Consider the following 10,182-nt stretch of genomic DNA (forward strand, 5'->3'; position numbering starts at 1 on the left):
CACACACACACACACTGTAGAGATTCTCACACACTCACACTGACGTACGTACACACACACGCTCTCGCTCACATCTCCTTACGTGCAAATGCACACTGAGACAAACATAAACACACAGGTCGCTGAGTGACAGGGCTGACTCGCTCGGATCGCTTTACACTTCCCCCAAATCTAAACACCAGCTTGTTTACCCTCACCCCAAGCTGAGACTGCTGGGAGGGGAGGGATGTGTGTGTGTGTGTGTGTGTGTGTGTGTGTGTGTGTGTGTGTGTGTGTGTGTGTGTGTGTGAGAGTGAGTGAGTGAGTGTGAGAGAGAGAGAGAGAGAGAGAGAGAGTAAGGTGACAGAGATTGAAACAGAGAGAGAGAGAGAGAGAGATGGAAGAAGAAAGAGAGAGAGAGAGGGAGGGAGGGAGAGAGAGAGAGAGAGAGAGAGAGGGAAGGAGAAAGAGAGAGAGAGAGAGAGAGAGAGAGGGAGAGAGAGAGAGAGAGAGAGAGGGAAGGTAGAAGGAGATGACAGAGCCTGCTCTATCTCTCTTTTCGTAATCCCTCCATCCTGTCTCCTGCATTTGTCCTGGCAGGAGGAGCACCAAGTGAGTCTGCCAGGCAACCAGGGTGTGAACTGGGACAGCACCCAGGGGTAGGGGGAGGGTAGGTGTGTTCAGAGGGGTAGGGTAGGTGTGTTCAGAGGGGTAGGTGTGTTCAGAGGGGTAGGGTAGGTGTGTTCAGAGGGGTAGGGTAGGTGTGTTCAGAGGGGTAGGGGTAGGGTAGGTGTGTTCAGAGGGGTAGGGTAGGTGTGTTCAGAGGGGTAGGGTAGGGGTAGGTGTGTTCAGAGGGGTAGGGGAGGTGTGTTCAGAGGGGTAGGGTAGGTGTGTTCAGAGGGGTAGGGTAGGTGTGTTCAGAGGGGTAGGGTAGGTGTGTTCAGAGGGGTAGGGTAGGTGTGTTCAGAGGGGTAGGGGTAGGGTAGGTGTGTTCAGAGGGGTAGGGTAGGTGTGTTCAGAGGGGTAGGGTAGGTGTGTTCAGAGGGGTAGGGGTAGGGTAGGTGTGTTCAGAGGGGTAGGGTAGGTGTGTTCAGAGGGGTAGGGTAGGTGTGTTCAGAGGGGTAGGGTAGGTGTGTTCAGAGGGGTAGGGTAGGTGTGTTCAGAGGGGTAGGGTAGGTGTGTTCGGTAGGGTAGGTGTGTTCAGAGGGGTAGGGTAGGTGTGTTCAGAGGGGTAGGGTAGGTGTGTTCAGAGGGGTAGGTGTGTTCAGAGGGGTAGGGTAGGTGTGTTCAGAGGGGTAGGTGTGTTCAGAGGGGTAGGGTAGGTGTGTTCAGAGGGGTAGGTGTGTTCAGAGGGGTAGGGTTAGGGCTCTAGACCGGGGAAACCCTGTCAACAGGCTTAATTAAGAGAAAAAAAGACAAAATAAATAGTCTGGCTAAATGTTACTCACAAAATAGCAATTAGCCACCCACTGCTTGAACATCCTGAAAAAGAACAATTGCACCCGCCACCCCTCCCCCCTCCTCCACCAGCCCCCCTCCCCCTCCCCCTCCCCCTCCATCGCATGTGACAACCTGTTTCAGATTTCGAGGTAGAAGAGGTCACCCTTCCTCGTCCTCGCTTCAATGCTCGGGCTGTAACCGAATCTCGTGCAGGATGGCGACAAACCTGTTTTTGTCACAACGGAGTGCCCACTTGGTTTACATGCCCATTGTGTACACAACACCTCCGCCCATCCCGAACACCCCCCCCCCGCACACACCTCAACTCCTCCCCAACCGCCCCCCACCCCTCCCCTCCCCTCAACTGCTTCCTCCTTCCACCGACGTCTATTTCATGCCCTCGCGTTCCCGCCCCGCTTACCTGTGTGCACCTCCTCCCGCCTGAGCTCCGCCCCCCCCCCCCCCCACACCAAAGAGACCCCACCCCCCGCGCCGGGAGCAACTGGCAGAGAGTCCCGCCGCGCAGCCAAGGTAACGTTCGCTAGGTTTGTAATTGTGTCCCCTATCAAACAAGCTAGTAATCCCTACCAGCTGCCTCCCTCCCCCCCTCAGCCCCCCCCCCCCGTTCCCCTGGCCCCCGCCCTCCCCGCTCGGCTGCAGAGGAACCGGAGCGCCACTCCTGAGTGTGTGTTCCACGGGACGTAGTGGATACACCCTGTTGACAGTGCCAAGCCTTTTATGCATTGAGCGCTCAGTGTTTCCTTTCAGGCGTGATGGGGATGGAAGTGAGAGTGGGGGGGGGGGGGGGGGGGGGGGGGCGAGGACAGCACCTTGACAGACTCCCAACTTCGACATCTCTTTCCTCGTCTCTGAAAAAGGAGGGAGAGGAAGAAGAAGGAGAGCGAGGGGGGGGGGGAGAGAAGGAGGAGAAGAAGAAAAAAAAAACGAGAGCACAAAAGAGTGCGTAATTAAGACAGGAAATGGTAGAGAGCGAGAGCTCTGGGGCTTTCAGAGAGAGGTTGGCTGGGGTCGCTTTTCCAGGGAACGAGAAGCCGCGATACCCGAGCCGTTTGAATGGAAACCAGATAATCAGCTAACACAAGGCATGGCCCAGATCCTGCCTGGAGTCTGACATGGATAGGTTACTTCCTGTTCCAATCCGCAGTGTGTGCTCGCAAGTGTCGCCTGGGCAACCGGGTGTTCCGGCCAAACTTGCCCCCCCCCCCCCTGCCCCCCTCCGCCCCCGCACGGTGCAGACGAGGAGGCAGAAGCCGTAAAACAACAGGTGGACCCTTCAGACAGCCGCAGTTAGGGGCGCTCGGCACAGCGGCGGAGAAAAAGACACGCCACATGCTGGAAACCGGCGTTCGGCACGGCGCTCCACAGTAACCGCGTCACCATAACCAGTACCGCTGTCGAGAACGGGGAATTGATTGGCCTACTTCCACGTAAGAGCTCCATATAAGAGTTGGCACAAGCTCTGGTCTGTTGCCGACAAATGTTCCGGTTTACAGTTTGGACTAACGACAAGTAGGTCCAGGGTGTGGTAAAGTAGGCGTTCAGCTGTTCTCTGGTCACATGGCGGTGCCGAGGTGTGGGGACCAGGCTGAGTCGGTGGCCCATGGCGCCGTAAAGCTGCTATTTACAACGGCCTTAACCACTTTATAGATACCTCCGGAGGTGAACAGGAGGTCACACTACTAAATCAAGCCTGGCAAAAGGTGCCCGTTTCTTCCTCACAACTACATTCATATTTTAAGAGCTGTGACTTTACAACCGGGACGAACTAATATCGACCGATAAAGGCCCGATATTTGACCCGCACGTACTGTTTGATTATCAAATATCTGAGCGTGCAAAGAAAGAACAAAAAAAAAAGTATAAAGTCCTTGCAGCCAGGTGGCGCGACACACTGCAGAGCGCAGGTTCAAACAGCCCCTTCCTATTCAGGAGAAGCTTTTTTTTTTTTATTGTGTTCCACTGAGATAATTGCCAATCCTCTAAATGAAAGGGTTTTCTTGGTGGAGAGGTAATTACTAGATGCGTAGCGAGGGTCTGGTGAAGGGAGGGAAAAAAAAGAGAAGAGGAAGAAGAAAACATGACAGGCAGGTATTAAAATTCAGAGGGCGGGACAGGAAGGAAGTTGAGAGAGGGATGTGTTGAGACAGAATGAGAGGTGGAGAGGAGGGAGGGAGGGAGGGAGGGAGGGAGAGAGCGAGAGGAGGGAGGGAGGGAGAGAGAGGAAGAGGGATGGGAGAGAGCGAGAGGAGGGAGGGAGGGAGGGAGGGAGGGAGGGAGAGAGAGGAGGGATGGGAGAGAGCGAGAGGAGGGAGGGAGGGAGAGAGAGGAAGAGGGATGGGAGAGAGCGAGAGGAGGGAGGGAGGGAGGGAGGGAGGGAGGGAGGGAGCGAGGGAGCGAGAGGAGGGAGAGAGCGAGAGGAGGGAGGGAGGGAGGGAGGGAGAGAGAGGAAGAGAGATGGGAGAGAGCGAGAGGAGGGAGGGAGGGAGAGAGGGAGGGAGGGTGGGAGGGAGCGACGAGGAGGGAGAGAGCGAGAGGAGGGAGGGAGAGAGAGAGAGGAAGAGGGAGGGGAGAGAGCGAGAGGAGGAGGGAGGGAGGGAGGGAGGGAGGGAGAGAGAGGAAGAGGGATGGGAGAGGAGCGAGAGGAGGGAGGGAGGGAGGGAGGGAGGGGAGTGAGAGGGAGATGAGGGAGGGAGGGAGGGAGGGGGAGAGGGAGATGAGGGAGGGAGAGAGAGGAAGAGAGATGGGAGAGAGCGAGAGGAGGGAGGGAGGGAGCGAGGAGGAGGGAGGGAGGGAGGAGGGAGGGAGGGAGGGAGGGGGGCGTGCCCGGAGGCAGGACTGGTGCTGCAGCCACCACTTGGGGTTGGGGAAGGACATGTTTATGGTCAAAGGGTTGGGTCTTTTTTGATCCGAGTAAGCAACCCAATGCCAAGGCACATCTGCTCCCAGGCAAATACTGAGCAGCAAAGCATTATTTATGTGGTGATCATTGACCTCTTTCCTAAATCATTGATCTTTTCCTAGGAACTTCCCATGAAATTCAATGCAGTCAGGCAGGGCTGAGGTATTCTGAGGCTTTTCTTTTCATCTGCGGAGAACGAGGGCAACACAAAGAGAGTTCCGGAGCGGCCTCGCGTCGAGGCCAAACAATAAGACGAGAAAAGTAGCAGAATTTTGACTTTTCTTTGTCTGACACTACGATAGGAGACAATGGGGAACAGCAGGGCCGGGGTGGGACAGCGATAGTGCAGGGTGGAGGTGGGACAGTGCAGGGTGGAGATGGGACAGTGCAGGGTGGAGATGGGAAGTGCAGGTGGAGATGGGACAGTGCAGGGTGGAGATGGGACAGTGCAGGGTGGAGATGGGACAGTGCAGGGTGGAGATGGGACAGTGCAGGGTGAGATGGGACAGTGCAGGGTGGAGATGGGACAGTGCAGGGTGGAGGTGGGACAGTGCAGGGTGGAGATGGGACAGCGATAGTGGAGGGTGGAGGTGGGACTGTGGAGTGGGTATGGAGGGACATGGGGAGGGTGGAGGGGTATATGGAGGGACATGGGGGGTGGAGGGGGTATGGAGGGACATGGGGAGGGGTATGGAGGGACATGGGGAGGGTGGAGTGGGTATGGAGGGACATGGGGAGGGGTATGGAGGGACATGGGGAGGGTGGAGGGGGTATGGAGGGACATGGGGAGGGTGGAGGGGGTATGGAGGGACATGGGGAGGGTGGAGGGGGTATGGAGGGACGTGGGGAGGGTGGAGGGGGTATGGAGGGACGTGGGGAGGGTGGAGTGGGTATGGAGGGACATGGGGAGGGTGGAGGTGGGTATGGAGGGACGTGGGGAGGTGGGAGTGGGTATGGAGGGACATGGGGAGGGTGGAGGGGGTATGGAGGGACATGGGGGGGGTGGAAGTGGGTATGGAGGGACATGGGGAGGGTGGAGGGGGTATGGAGGGACATGGGGGGGGTGGAGTGGGTATGGAGGGACATGGGGAGGGTGGAGGGGGTATGGAGGGACATGGGGTGGGTGGGGGGGTATGGAGGGACATGGGGAGGGGTGGAGGGGGTATGGAGGGACATGGGGGGGGTGGAGGGGGTATGAGGGACGTGGGGAGGGTGGAGTGAAGGTATGGAGGGACATGGGGGGGGGTGCGAGGGGTATGGAGGGACATGGGGAGGGTGGAGGGGGGTATGGAGGGACGTGGGGAGGGTGGAGTGGGTATGGAGGACATGGGGGGGGTGGAGTGGGTATGGAGGGACGTGGGGAGGGTGGAGTGGGTATGGAGGGACATGGGGAGGGTGGAGGGGGGTATGGAGGGACATGGGGAGGGTGGAGGTGGGTATGGAGGGACATGGGGAGGGTGGAGGGGGTATGGAGGGACATGGGGAGGGTGGAGGGGGGTATGGAGGGACATGGGGGGGTGGTCAGGCCTGATTTGCAGCTCAGGCATGGGGCCCCCGCTCTGTGGGTGTGTGGCACCAGCTGTTGTCTAATTGAGTCTTGTCATTCAGAGTGATTTGCACCTCTGTCTCTCTTCCTTTCTCACTCCCTCACCCTTAGCTCCCCCCCCTCTCCTACTCCTCCTCTTTTCTTCCCTCTCTTTCTTTCTTTCTTTCTTTCTTCTGACTCCGGCCTACCCCCCCTGGTCACCGCCCGACACCTACAGAACTGCTGAGTGCATCGGTCAGTAGTTTGTCTATTGACCGTCAGAATGTTCTGGAAACATGGTAGTCTCTCCTAGGATCTGCAACTTCTATTACCCATGGATTAAAAGATAATGTGTGTGTGTGTGTGTGTGTGTGTGTGTGTGTGTGTGTGTGTGTGTGCGGGTGGGGGAGGGAGGGAGGGTTCTGATTGCAATATGAATTTGGAACGGTTACATTGCTCGGAATATGCGTGCTAATCGGAAAAAATAAAATAAAGGCCACTCTTCCAGTCGATCACACTGGTGTTTCGAAGAGAACGACGGGTGTTACCGAATGTGTGACATCATCAAGGCTGTCACACGACCAGAAGAAGACAAACAGGCTGGGAGCGCCGCGGCACTGCCAGGGGTTCGTCTCCTGAGGGACCGAGACTCGGAAAAAGGGCGTGCTGCGTCTCCGTGCTGCGAGGGGGAGGGGCTACCTGGGACCGGGGTGATCGAGGCGTGAAACAATAAAACAATAACCCCCCCCCCCCTCTGAAGACAGTTTTTTCCTGCAATTTGAGAAAGTGGAATCTGCTCGCATTGGTGTCCTCTGAGCTCCAATGGCATGAGTTATGTGTTGGGGAGGAAGGGGGGGGGGGTTGCCCTAATTGATACTTGCAGCTCGGGGGGAGGGGGAGGGGGGGGGGGTCCTCTTTAGTGCCGAGCGCCATTCCAGGTCAGACAGGCTGTCGCCATGGTGATGACTGAGGGGGGGCAGGCTCCGACAAGGCAGGAGAGCGAGAGTGGACCCGGTGACGGCTGTAGAGTGACAGTGACAGCGCCACGAGCTACAAAACAGGCTGGAGTCGCAAGGTCACTCGTCCCAAGTCGGCGTTCCCGTTCTTCACTGCGCGCGGCGCGGGGACACGGCTGGGGACAGACGGGACACCGGAGGACGACTCTTAAAGATGCGGAAACCCACGGCTAACTAACTATACTCAGCTCACACACCGACCATGTTGGGTTGATGAATGTACGCTGTATTACTGGGTTCTGTGATCAATACTAATTTACTCTGCTATTAATGACGATCATAATCAATATGCCTTGATTCTTCGGAATACCAGCAATGTGTGAGAATTGAGAATTAACATGACGGCGCTCGCAGATTCTTACGGCCACGACATGAAACTCGTAACCAAACTCAATCTACCGTGAATAACCACGGCGACATAACCCACTCAATCAAATCAGCAGTGCCCTGTTTGCGAGACACACATCCTCCATCTAGACTTACTGGAGGATATTCGTTTACCGTCTCCTGACCTTGGGGGCTGGGGGTGTAATACGACGCCGGGCGGCAGTCTATTTGGGTATTTGTCTTACTGTAAGCTCCTGGTAACAGAATCAGAGAGACGTGAACGGGGGGGGGGGGGGGGGGACGCATGCAGACTCGGGGAGAACGCCTCTGGAAAAATGCTTATTAGGAACACTGGATGAGTCTATTGAGTTAGCGGAAAGTCACAGGAAGGAAATGTATCCATACCGATATATCTCTCCGTCTTCCAGTCGTGTTGATGAGATTTGACTTTGATTGTAACCTTAGTAACAAGGGTAACACAGGCAAAAATCATCCATTTAGATTTTGAATTATAAAAAAGAAAAGGAATCCCCCACAGCTACTGGCGTGGGCGTTCTGCTCCGGTCGTGTTAAGATCACGCCCTTTCAGCCTTTGTGTTTTTGACACTACTACTTTAAACAGACGAGGCGCAGCAGATCCAGCTGAATGCTGCAGGTCACAGCCAGTGTGGGGGGGGGTGGGGGTGGGGTGGGTAGCGGCGGGGTGGAGCAGGGGTCCCGTCCGCCTCGGCCAGCTTCGCCTCGCCACTGACCACCGCACCTCGAACACGGCGGATCTCCGAGGTTCCCTTTGGCGAGTCGACGCCCCTGTGTGTCCACAGATACAGAGGCTGTTCTGTTTGCATCCTGTCACATGCTTAATCTCAAAACTAACAACGCTAAAGCCAAAAGTCGAATCCCAAATCTGAAGTCCGTCTACGAGCCTGGACGAGTGAGCAACTGCTATGTGTGCAAAACATGCACTTCAGATTGCGCTAAATTGAAAATAATGACTTCTATGTACAGTGTACTGGATGACATCACTAACTTATGTACAGCAGTTAGTTTGCATTTGACTTTCCTATTGCAGGTAGAGTACATGTGTAGTGTAGTGAAGATTTGTCAACGTGTGAAACGATGAAAGACTGAAGATAAAGCACTGTTGATGGACTGTATAAAAAAGTCTTATCACTACTGCATAATATCATGTGTTTAAGCCATGAACCTGTACAAAGTAAGTAAGTAAGTAGACCCAGCACACACCCTTGAACACGAACACACACACACACACACACACACACACACACACACACACCTAACAGCACCTTTCCTGCTTGGGCGGCAGCTTATCCCTCTTAAAGATCTGGGAGGTTTTCCTCTCTCTCTCTCTCTCCCTCTCACCCTACCCCTCTCTCTCTCTCTCTCTCTTACTCCTTATCTCTCTACCTCTCTCTGTCTCTTACTCTTCCTTCCCCTGTCCCTCCCCACCTCTCTCTCTCCCTATCTCTCCATCTGCCCCCTCTCCCTCCCCCTTCCCACCTCTCTCTCTCTCTCTCTCTCTCTCTCCACCCTCTCTCTCCCTATCTCTTCAGCGCAAGGTGAGGATCACAAAAGGAACACCTGGCAAACACGGATGTGGCCCTCCTCGTCTCATTGACCCCCTCCCTCCCCTTCCGCCCCTCCCCCTGGTGTGACTCTCTTTACAGAGGCCCCCACAGCCACAGGAATTGCAAACAAGGATCACCCCCCCCCCCCCCCCCCCCAGCTCGCCTTTCACACAGCAGGAAGTGGTATTCAGACCAGGAGCTGCATGTACATGTCTCTCTCCTCCAGAAACACCTCTGCGTGTGTACGTGTGTGTGTGTGTGTGATAGAGGGAGATAGAGAGAGAGAGAGAGAGGGAGATAGAGAGAGAGAGAGAGAGAGAGAGAGAGAGAGAGGGAGAGGGAGAGAGGGAGAGAGTAGTAGAAAACATAGGAGAGCTATTGAGCATACAGATGTATAGACAGCAACACAGGGCGGGAGGGAGGGAGGGAGGGCGAGAGAAAGGCACAGCACGGAACAGCGGCGTCTGTGAGAAAAAAAAAACGGCACAATAGTCGACCTTCAGACACGTGTCTGCCCATATTACGACTATATAGACTATATACGGCAACTACCGCCCCCCCCGAGGGCCATGTCTGATGTTTAGGTGGAATGATGATTATGGATACCATACCTGCCCGCGGATGACGCAGATCTCTGAAAGGAGAGACAAGGGGGGAACGGAGGGGGGACAAAACAAACCCTGAATGTCAAACGGTGTGTTCTACTGGGCTTTTATAAAACGATGACAATAAGCGAGGGGACAACGCCGACAGAACACACGGACTGAAAGGGCTTTTGTTCCACTGCTCTTCAAAGGCTGAACATCAGAGTGGACGGCAGCTGGAACTAAACATGATTAAGTTCCTTTCACACATGCATACAGGTACCGGAGACTGTAAAAAAAAAAAGCCTCTTCTCCCGTGTATGTCTTTGTCGGAACCAGGATGTTGATGTAAGACGATGCGCCCCCCCCCTGCGCCCCCCCCCCCCCCCGATATAACAGCTATCAGAACGGGTCAGCAGCATGGCCTGTAGGGGTATGGTTGAAGGCTGCCCACCATGCAGGCCTGGGGAGAGACGGTGGTGTGTGTGAATACTGACCATAGTATCGTTTAACAAGGTGGAGTGGCGGAGTGTACACGTGTGTGCTGTGTGTGGGTGAGAGAGAGAGAGAGAGACAGAGAGAGAGAGAGAGACAGACAGAGAGACAGAGAGAGACAGACAGAGAGAGACAGAGAGAGAGAGAGAGACAGAGACAGAGAGAGAGAGAGACAGAGAGAGAGACAGACAGACAAACACAGAGAGAGAGAGAGAGAGAGAGAGAGAGACAGACAGACAGACAGACAGACAGAGAGAGAGAGAGAGAGAGAGAGAGAGAGAGAGAGAGAGAGAGAGAGAGAGAGAGAGAG

The sequence above is a fragment of the Borostomias antarcticus genome (assembly GCF_949987555.1).
Source record: "Borostomias antarcticus genome assembly, chromosome: 22".
NCBI lineage: Eukaryota > Metazoa > Chordata > Actinopteri > Stomiiformes > Stomiidae > Borostomias > Borostomias antarcticus.